General features: G+C 34.3%; 1 long non-coding RNA gene across 1 annotated transcript; it reads right to left on the bottom strand.

Moving 5' to 3' along the window:
- Positions 1 to 552: 552 nt before the first annotated feature.
- Positions 553 to 1,993, bottom strand: LOC110729311. Its single transcript, XR_002512877.1, has 3 exons — positions 1,455 to 1,993; positions 1,212 to 1,320; positions 553 to 1,003 (listed from the first exon to the last, which is right to left on the bottom strand). It is a non-coding gene; the product is annotated as an uncharacterized LOC110729311 (long non-coding RNA).
- Positions 1,994 to 11,543: the final 9,550 nt, after the last annotated feature.

Raw genomic sequence — 11,543 nt, 5'->3', positions numbered from 1 at the left:
CTTTTGAGTTCCTTTAAGTTATATTTTATTAATTCCGTGAAAATTACCTTAGTTCCTCTACATTACAATTCACCCCCCCTCTTGTATTGTTCATTCGAGTCAACAAGCGACATGAAGCTACCATGCCATATAATAAAAACAAATGACTTACCAGCACAAGAAATACTATGAAGGCAATAATACACATCAATTTAAATACAATTATTGAGTATTGATTTCCACTAAAGCCATTTGTATGTAGCAGCAGAACTTGTAAGTTAGTGACAATTTAATATAATTACCAATCAATCAAACATCTATGAAAGACACTGTTTAGTAGTGTGGCTAGAAACTATCAACTACAACAACATTTATAAAGTAAACAACACCATAGCAATAGCAGCAACAACCCTAACACCATCAACGACAATAGCATGAATCATCAAAACTCCAAAACTATACAACTTCACCCATGAATATACAATAAAAACACACTACATGACATTACTTGTATAACTACACCAACAAGGTACATACAGTATAGTGAACAAATTACAGGTACATGTAGCTGACATTGTCTCTGTTGGGCAGACCACTACAGGAAGTAATATGATTTTCATTTAAAGAACTAAAACAAGGATGACAACCTCTTATCAAACATTGATTTACTCGTAGATTCTTCCAGAACTCATTGTCTTATGGAAAAAGCTATATATGTTCAAAATTCGTCCAAGTTATGTTCGATAATATTAGGTGTCTAAGTGCTACTTAAATAGTTAAATGTATTAAACCCATAACATGGCATCTCCAGTAAAGCATTGTCATTCTGGAGATAACTTACCTATCACAACTATAATTAACCAAATAGAACCAGTATCTCTCAAAGGAATTTCATCGACAGTTGATGTGCAAAAAAAATTCAAACCTTCCTTTCTAATTTTTGGCGTACTTTTGTTGATGAAGCTAATTCAGATTCTAATTCATTTGATTTCCTCCCAAACTCCTCTTCTGATTGCTTTTGCTTCTGAAATTCAAAACAAAATTAAAATTACAAAAATACTCCATAACCAAGCTGAAAAATGTGTTTTAGAATTGAAAATGATTGGAAAAACCTAGGTTGAAATATGGAGTTGTTTTGTACCAGATTTTTCTCTTTCTTGATGAATGCAGAAGAGATGAATTAAAGAGGAACAAGAAAGAAGAAAAAGGAGAGATAAAAAGAGAAGGCTTACTCGAAGATCTTTGACCTTGGAGATCGGGGCACGAAGCTGGAGTTTTAGCGTCAATAATTTCATCAACTCTCCACCACCGCCAATAATTACAAATCAAAACTCACCATCGCTGCTATCCACCACCGCAAACAATTATAAATCGAAACCATAGAAGCTGAAAAAAACTCAAATATTTAAACTAGTAATTATGAAAAAGAACCCTAAATTTGGAATTTAAAGGGGAAAGTTTAAAGAAGCTCATACCATGAACACAAATCAAAACCCTAGAAATCGAACCACACCATCGTTATTGCTCGTGACCACCGTCACCACCGTGACCATCAGTGAATGAGGAGGGAGAAGAAAGAGAGAGTGTGTGGACTAGCTGTGGAGTCAAGACTCAGAGAGAGAGAGAGAAAGAGCGCACAGTGAGAGGAAGAGAGCTGAAATGTTTTAATTTAAGTGGTGAGAGAATTTGTGAGCGGCGGTGGTTGTGGTTATGGCGATGGTTGCCTTCGTCGTTAAGGGGATGGAGATAGAGAGAGAGAGAGAATTGAGGACAGAGAGCCAGTGAAATGAGAGAGAGATGTGTGATAACTGAGACTTAAGAAGGAGGGGAGAGGGAAAGAGAACGAAAATTACTATAACTTAAAACACCATGTCTATAAGCTTGTCAAGGTTCTCTAAAGGCTAAAGCAAGCTCCCAGAGCATGGTATGAAAGATTGTCTAAATTCCTTTTGAATAATGATTTTAAACGAGGAAAAATTGACAAAACATTATATTTATAATCAAAAGGGACGGACATTCTATTTGTATAAATTTATGTCGATGATATCCTATTTGGTACAACTAACGAATCTCTATGTAAGTTCTTTGCTGAACTTATGAGTGGAGAGTTTGAAATGAGTAGATGGGGGAGTTAAATTCCTTCCTTGTTTGCAAATCAAAAAAATTGAGGAAGGGATAATGATACACTAGCGGAAATACATCAAGGAACTTATAAGGAAATACAAATTGGAAAGTTCCAAAACCAATCATACGCCAATGGGAACTACAACAATATTAGATGAAGACCTAACTGGAACTAGCATAGACCAAATTATGTAAAAAGGTATGGTTGGTTCTCTACTATACCTAACTTCTAGTAGACCTGATATATCTTTTAGTTTAGGTATATGCGCCAGGTTCCAAGAAAATAAACCCGAAGGAGAAACACTTAAGAGCTGTGAAAAGAATTCTTCGATATTTGAAAGGAACTGATGACTTAGGACTCTTCTATTCTAGAAGTGACTCGTTTGACCTTGTTGGGTACATTGATGTTGATTATTCAGGTGAATTGGTAAACAGAAAAAGCACATCAGGTAAGGCACGGTTTCTAGGACCATGTTTTCTTTGGGTTCTAAGAAGCAAAATATTGTTGCCTTGTCCACAGCTGAAGCAAAATATGTAGCTGCATCTTCTTGTTGTTCACAAATGTTGTGCATAAAGCAACAAGTTCGAGATTTTGGTAATAATTTTTTAATTTGTTCCTATATACTGTGATAAAACTAGTGCTATTTGTATTTCTAATGATCCAGCCCAACATTCTAAGGTCAAGCACATCCACATTAAACATCACTTCTTGAAAAATAACATGGAACATGCCAACATTAAGTTAGAGTTTGTCAAACTGATATTCAAATTGCAGATATACTAACTAGGCCCTTGAACAGAGAAAGATTTGAGAAATTGAGACTGGAAATTGGAATGATTAAGCTAATTGCTTCTATAAATCCAAGATATTGCGAGATTAAAAATAATGCAAAAGAAGGAAAAAGGACATCTAGCACAAACTTGGTGGGCTAAACATAGTTGAAATGTCACCGGTTGTAAGTTCACCAAGGTCAGCCCATATAACACTTGATAACGTGTACGATTAATGTTGTACAATGTATGTGTGTATATAGCGTGTTCCAGGTGCACTTGTTTTGAAAAATTTATCTTTTGAAAAGAAAAGATAATTTTCTTAAAAACAATCTGATTAAAAATGTTTCTAAAGATAAAATTTATTGTTCCATTAAATTACTAAACAGTAAACCTATCAAATCCCTTACACCGCTTCAATTATTATAAAAGAATCTTTCAGCCACCCCATTTACTCACCATCAAATCAACAAAAACGACTTTAGTAAAAACTATCCATGTACTTCTCAAAACCCTTGATCAAGGAAGAAGAAACCTCTTGAAATTCAAGTGAAAAGTCCCCTTCAACCTAACAAAATTTTGAACTAGAAGAAACATCAACCCTAGCCATGGTAATCTACAAACCCAGAGAAAAGGCTGGTAAAATTCCAAAAGCAAAAAGCTGGAAGAGTCATCCTCAACTGATATTGCCTTAAGAGTTAGGGCATGGAAGAAGAGAAAATCTGAAAAAGAAGAGAAATCTCTAGAAGAACAAATGGAGGAAATTGATGCTTTTGCTAAGGGAGAACAAGAGACTAACGACCCAATTGAGGAAGATTCAGATCAGAAAGCGTTAGAAAAGAAAGCTAAAAGCTACGTAGTTAGTTAAAGACTTGATATATCTTGGTGTAGAAGTGCTAGGTTTTTGGAATTTCTCGATTTAATTAAGTTCCAAGGGTGGGAATACATTGCATGCTAACTAAAGCTTCAAACAATTACTTGTACTCGCTAACTATGGATGAATTTTGTGATAATTTTTAAGTGGTTGAAGGAGTTATGACTAGTAAAATCAACAAGATTGAAATTATTGTGGATAGATTAGGAATGTTATTAAAAGCTCCTACTGAGGGTCATGAAGCTTATTTTAGGGTCAATTTGGTGTCAAAGTACAAAACTATCTATCTGATGATATAGTAAAGTATCTAGGAGCCGAGGAAAAAGAGGAATTAATGTAATGAATTGTAATGATTTGAGTCCTTTAAACAAGCTGTTGTTTAATTTGGTTAGAAAAAGTATTTTACCTAGAACACAGATGAAAAATGAGGTCAGCTTGCTAGATATGTCCATAATTTTCTGTTTTACTCGAAAAATCAAAGTTAATTTCCCATCCTTAATAATCCAACATTTGGCTTATTCTATTCCTAAGGGAAACAAAGTGGGCTATGGTGCTATATTATCTTCGATTTTTGAAGAATTGGGTGTGAAACTTGATGGTTATTATGGAGGATTAAAAGAGATGGCAAAAAATATCATTAATGAAGAAATTTTGAATGGACTGAGTTTGGTGGTGGTGAATGGAAATTGTGAAAAAGGTTGAGGAGAAGAAGGAAGACACAAGTCAGAAAAGAGTGGAGGTTCAAGATCCAGGAAACCAATCAGGAAGAGTAGAAGACTATTAGCTGGAATCCTCATAAAAACCAGCTTTGATGAGCCTCTAGAACTTGATAATGAGGTAGAAAAAGATTCAGAGAAGCTAGAAGAGCTTACTAACAGGGTTATGCAGGTAGAGAAACAAGTGAAGGAGATGGCGGGGAAGGTGCGGAAGCTAGAGAAGGGCTTCCAGGGACTTGAATTGAAAATAGTGTAAAAGGACAGCAGTTGGAGGTCCAGAAAGCAATCAAGAACTTGGGAGAGCAGCTGGCACGTACAGAACATAAAAGACAACAAGGCAGACTATGAGAAGATTCTCAAGCTCCTTGAGGATTGAACTATAACACTCCTTGCATCCTTACCTAGCCAAATAACCTAGCTTTGAATATTTTTCTCTGTTTATGTCATGGAACAGTTTATGTTTTTGAAACTTTTGAACTTTGTTCTGTAATTTCTAAAATAAGATGGCAACTTTTGGTTTTTAATGTTATTTCGAAACTCTGTTTATGTACATGTGTGCATTATGTGATGTGAAAGTATATGCAAGATTGTGTGAAAGCTTTGGCTAAAGGGAACTAGTCAGCGCTGCTTTCAGTTTCCCACACTTGATGAATTGCTTGTGGGGCTGTGTTTAGACGTCTAATAACTTTGATTGCAGGTTTTTTTTTATAGTCCCAAAAAGGTGAAAAGAACAAGTAAACTTGACAGTAAAAGTTATAGGTTCCAGTTAATTGAGTATCAAAGATTTCTTTGATAATGATCTGTATATATAATAATTTATTTATTTATTTATTTTTTTTTTTTTTTTTGCTTTATTTGTTAAAAATGAAAAAAACAACAAAAATATGAACCTTCTATTCTGTTTATGTTCTTGCTTGAATTTTGCTTAGTTTGTCATCATCAAAAAGAGGGAAATTGTTGACCTTTGAAGGGTTTTGATGATGATGAGAAAAAGCATACTTCAACTAATGAGATTTATCTAAGTGTTGGACTGCACTAGTAGAAAACAACAAATAGCAAGCGGTTCAAAACCCCTAATGGGAAGCGGTTTTGAACCGTAAGGGCTAAAAGGGCATCCCATTGCCCCTTTAAACGGGAAGCGGTTTGGGCTCCAAACCACTGCCCATTATGCCTATAAATTTTTTTAAAAAAATCTTTTTTTTTTTGGCTTTTTTTTTCACTTAAGTTGATACACAAACACTAAACAAATGTACAAACATAAATATTTTCATTAATCGATTGTTGTAATATTACATTTTCATAAAAATAAATAATTAAATTAATATTAAAATTGATAAAATTTGTTGTTGCTCTCGTTCCCCCAACAATACTAACATGAGTTAGCCACCGCCAGCCACCAGTCACCAACCACTAGTCACCAGCCACCGTTTCCACCACGCACCAAGACAGATCAGCCACACCTGCCAACACGCACATTCCAGCCAACATAAAAAATCAATAATTACATCAAAAATACAAAATCTAACAACAAAAATTATACACTCAATATAATTTAAAATTACAATTATATAAAAAATACAAGATATTAAAATCTGAAATTTGATAAAAACTAAAAGTAGATCGAAATTTGATAAAAACGTTGGAGCGAGGTGGACGTGGTTGTTGTGGTTTGCTCGGTGGTGGGTTGCTGGGGGTAACTGGGTGTTGCTCATCTCCTACACATGCTACCGAGTTATTCCTCGATTTCCTCGCCGAGAAATTAGTGGAAATTGCCATTGAAAAGAAGCGACCAAGGGTTCTCAACCGTCTTCTCAACAACCGAGAAATCGACGCAACAATTTTCTGCTTGACTCACTTCTGACGCCGTCCTGTTAATGTTGATGATGACAACGATGAAGAGACCTAGGGTTTTGGTGTTAATTGTGGTAATTTATGCAATTGGATAGTGTTAGATTGATGAAATGTTGGTGGTTGTGTGTTTGTAGATGGTTGAGAGAGCAAAGAGAAGAAATGCGTGAGAGAGGAGAGAGGAGATGCATGAGAGAGGAAAAAGGGAAAGGAGAGAGGAAAGATGCATGAAGAGGAAGGAGAGAGATAAGAAAGAAATAATCTTTGGGGGGGGGGGGCTTGTACATGTAAGTAATAATGTTAGGGTTTTCTATTATGGAGATTTGAGAATGAGGAGCGGTTCAAACCGCTTTCAATTACAATATTGGAAGCGGTTTACCCATAATCACTCCCCAATTGTATGGTTCAATTTTTATTTTTATTTTTTTTTTGTTTTTTTTTTTGGGGTGGATTTTTGTTGTGGGTTTGGAAGTGGAATTCAATAACCACTTTCCATTAGGGGTAGCCCAATTGCTTTTTTCTACAAGTGTTAGCGTAAATGAAGTAGAATCAGAGAGTGGATGAGTAATCTGAGCTATGAAGACTACAAAGAGAAATAAGAGAAAGTAAGAAAGAATAAAAGAAGAGTTCCATCGCTTGCTAACTAATACGCTTGGTCTGCGTTGAAGACAACAAGTTCCAGAGGAAGTTGGACTTTGAGTTCCAGCAAGATGCTGAAGAAGAGAAGACAACAGGACTCTAATCCTGGTCTGTGAAAAACTCAAGTTCCTACAAGTAACACAGAGTTCGATGGATGCAATCTGATGATAAACTTGAGGACTTTTACAAAGGTTAATCATAAGTTTATTTTCTATAGGATTGTTGTAAATAGGTGATGGATTAATATGCATGAAACTTATTATGTGATAAAGCTTAGAAAGTGAATAAAACGGAAGCTTTATAAAAGATAACTTAGTATTTATGAAAACAGATCTCCTAATGATTTTATTTTATAAGATCAGTTTTACAAAATATTTATCTTTCTCTAAGCTTGATCTTTATTCAGTTTTTGCAAAGGATTTTATCAAATGAGGCTTTTTTACTCAGGCTTATATTCTGATACATTTAATGTTTATCTTTTTAATAAAAACCCTACTCGATGTATGAATGCTTCTTATATATAGAGGAGTTCATATTCTGAGTAAAGTGTGAGTTTTATGCATGAAATCCTCAAGAGCACTTAAAAGTAAGTTTGTCAAAGTTAAGAGCTTTATCATACTAGTTTGGAAAAATTCATTTTAATAATCCCAACTTTGCCCAATTTACTTTGAATAATCTCAACTTTTGATTATTCTGCAATAATCCTAACTTTTGTATGCGTTTTCATTCTTCGGTCCCAAAAACTGGCAACTTGTTGAAAAGGTTAACTTTTTTTCTAATATTCCATGTGTTGCACTTTTATTAGTCTATAAAACAAGTCTCTCTCTCCTCCCTTTACTACCAAACACCGTATCCCCTCCCTTTTTCTTTTCTCTCTCCACCCTTTACTGTCAAACATCGTACCCCCTCCCTTTTGCTTTTCTCTCTCCTCCCATACTTCGCTCCTTTACAATCGTCGCTGCCAGAGTAATTTCCGAAGGTGATAATGAAACCTCGAGGACGGCAGTTTCTTTGCTGTTGTTAGCTGAGAAATTCTATGGTAATGGTGGGAAGAATTTGAGTGGGAGAATAAAGTTGTTAGGGTCAGGGTTTGGGATTTAGGATTTAGGGGTGGGGATTTTGCTGGATTTCATGGTGATCGAAGGTTGCCGGAGTTGTATTGCCGACGCTGCTCATTTTTTTCGAGGTTTGAGGGAAAGGGAGGAGGTCGTGGGTTTTGAGGGTGGGGGTTTGGGTGGGTTTCAGGAAGTGGAAATTGAGTTAGGGGCGTTTTTGGGGGTGGAGCTGGGTAGGGGGTCTGTTTTGATCACGTTGTCATTGAAGAGGGGTTGTTTGGCGGTGGGGCCGGGGAAGGAGGTGGTTGTTTGGGCTGAGGGGGTGGTCGCCACCTGCAGGGGTTGAGTAAGAATGGCTGTTAATTTTTTTTTATTTAATTTAATTTTAAATAAATTTTTTCTATTTATTTTTATTTTTATTTTTATTTAAATTTTTGGACCAATCACAACTTGACTTGTGTCAGGTAACCAGGAATATTAGGTCATTGACTTTTGTTGACCGATTTGGGATTGAAGAAATAAAACGCATGTGAAAGTTGAGATTATTAAAATGTAGTTTTCCTATTAGTTTTGGGTTTTATGTATAGCTTTCCAACCACATATTAGAGTTTAACTGTTTGTGTTGTTTTGGGAGTGGGTGTGAGTTTATATTAAAAACACAGTGAGTGAGCTTCTAGTGTAAAGCCGAGTGATTAGTACTCTTGGAGTGCTGAGTAGAACTTAAGTCAGGGACTTAGGTTGGGTAGGGTAGGGTCCTATCGAGTAGCAAGTTCAGTCTGGAACTTGTGAAAAAACTCTGATTAAAGTAGGTTATAACTAGGAGTGTTTGGCCTATTATTGTGAATTTGTTGTGTGTTGAAAATCCCTTCAAGTCGAGGTTTTACTTCTAATTAGACCCTGGAAGATTTTCTCGTAAATATCAATGTGCATTTTCAAGTTCCTATTAGATTTGTTTTAATTTTCGCAAAAAACAAGCACTTAGAAACTTATCACAATCCACCCCCTCTTTTAGCATTTCATCTCAACTAACATTAGAAGTGAAAAATACTTGTACAATTGTCAATTTAAATAGTTTTATTATTACCTAACAAAAGTAACAAGATTCATTTGTTTTCCCTGTTTCGTGGTGGTGGTGTCGACAACAAATTAATTTTGGTAGAGATGTGCCCAATAAGGCAATAACTAACCTACCATATTAATTGTTTTTAGTCTAGTACAAGCTAAATCAAGTAAGGTTTTTTAGTCTAGTACAAGCTAAATCAAGTTAATTTTTTAGTCTAGTACAAGCTAAATCAAGTGAAGTTAATTATTTTTGGTCCCTTTAATCCTTTATTGTTGTCCTCCTTAGTCAATTGCATCCACTGTTGTACAACAGTCCTTTCTTAATGACAAAAATGACAATCATTGCCGACTTGCCGTAATACATTTAATTTCTTTTTATTTATTTTTTTTTCATTTTTTTTATTGATAAAATCATTAAAATTTTAGGGCTATGCCCTACCCGGTGACTTGTCTATTTAAATTTATATGTCCTTCATTAATATAAGGATGATAAATTCATATTTATGATTACCGCTCACATAATTTTATGGTAGTCATACTTAAATGACTACCATTATACTAAATTTTGTTATTGGCTGATTTTTTTTTTTTGAATATCAAAATTAATTATAAATGTTTTTTTATATTTTAAAATTTTATTTTTTATTTTTTTATAATTAATTTATGAATTATTTTTAAATTTTAGTAATAATAAAAATTGAATTTTGAATATTAATTAGAAAGATTATAAAAAAAATTCAAAAATTATTTCAAGATTAATAAATGAATTTTAAAAATTATATAAATGATTAATAATTAATTTTAATATCAAAAAATCAAAATTAATCAATAAAAATTAATATAATGGTAATCACCCCATCGCCGCCAATTAATAACTAAAATAAAATTCCATACCATTTTCACAAATAAAACATAACCGTCGATAATTAGACTTGAAAATTACTATGAAATGCAGTTTAGACTTTACTACAGTAGTACAATAAAATCTAGACTACTAAGCTTAGACGCTAATGCTAGAGGATGAATTAATCTGCATGTTTATAACAAATGGGGAGAACTATTGAGATACATCCATCAATTTTACAAGAACACAAGGTAAAGGAACCCAGAAGCCCACAAGCCAGAGCTCATACCAAGGTTCCATATTAAAATCAATTGACAATAGAAGAAGTATGCCGATTGAACTATAAACCGAAAGCTATTTGCATTCTTTTTCAATGTGAGACAAAACACAACTCACACCTGTACTTAACAATTACAATTTTGACGAATTCCCTCTTGTTCAAATGTTGATGGAAGGTAATGTGGCTGATGTCAACCTTCAACGGGCAATTGCAGAGATAAAAGAGGCTTAGCAAAAGATACAACTAGTGTACGTAGCATTCACAAGCTAAGGTGACAGACAACGTATACATCCAACACATTTACTTGCTACTTAATTAAAGCAACTTCTACCTCTTTATCTTTTTCTATCATATATTACGGATTATTACTCCCTTCGTTTTTTTATAGGCTAGAGATGAGATTGTGCGGAATTTTAGGAGCTTTAATATAATAAGAAGTTATTGGGATAGATAAGGTTATTATTTTATTGAAAAGTAAAGTGTTGTGAGAAGGAGTGGGGACCATTGAAGAAGTGAGAAATGATAAAGTAAGAAAGAGTGGAGACATTAGTGGGTAAAGAAATATTATTAAATTGTAAGAGATTTTCAAAATTGGAACTCTAGCTTATAAAAAAAGCGGACGAAAATAGTAACTCTAGCTTATAATGAAAGGAGTATAATTTATCAAATAAATACTTCGTACTATTATTTGTTGGTGCTGGCCGATGTAGAGGTGAGCATTCCGTAAATCCAATATTAAAACCAAAACTAACTAAGAACAGGCGGTCGGTTTTGGAATTGGAATTAGATCCGGTGGTTTTAGTTCTAGGTAATAATATTAAGAATTGTATAGCAGATGGTTCCGGTTCTCTAATATTTCAAAAGCTAAACCGAATGACTCTTCTGGCTTAATTGTTTAGAAAGTGAATGAACCCCTATTTGAGACTTCTTATGCTTTATCCCCATGACTTTCACACTTTGTTTTGACGGAAGGAAATAGAGGGAAAGTAAGAGAAAGGAAATGAAGGTATGTATTATCTTTTATTTGGATAACAAATGTGGAAGGAAAAAAAATTTTGGGAGAGAAATGGAGGGATTATATTATAAGAAATTAATCTCTCTAACAATATTGAGATCTGGAAGGAAAACTCATTATTTTCTTCCCTTCCCTCCCCTTGCCCTCCCTCCCTCCCTCCCTTTCCCTTCCTTCCCTTTTCTCTATCCAAACACATCGTTAAGGTGATTACGTTGACTCACTGACTCCTTAAATTAAAGACAAAAATTGAAAATGACTAGCGTCCATCATGGAATTATTACTGAGCCAATCAACCAAATTTAAGTGCTACTGTTAACATGCATCATATCGTAGAAA

The sequence above is a fragment of the Chenopodium quinoa genome, unplaced genomic scaffold (genome assembly GCF_001683475.1).
Source record: "Chenopodium quinoa cultivar QQ74 unplaced genomic scaffold, ASM168347v1, whole genome shotgun sequence".
NCBI classification, from domain to species: domain Eukaryota; kingdom Viridiplantae; phylum Streptophyta; class Magnoliopsida; order Caryophyllales; family Amaranthaceae; genus Chenopodium; species Chenopodium quinoa.
Note: the sequence above shows the minus strand (reverse complement) of the source record. Positions and strands in the feature narration are given on the sequence as shown.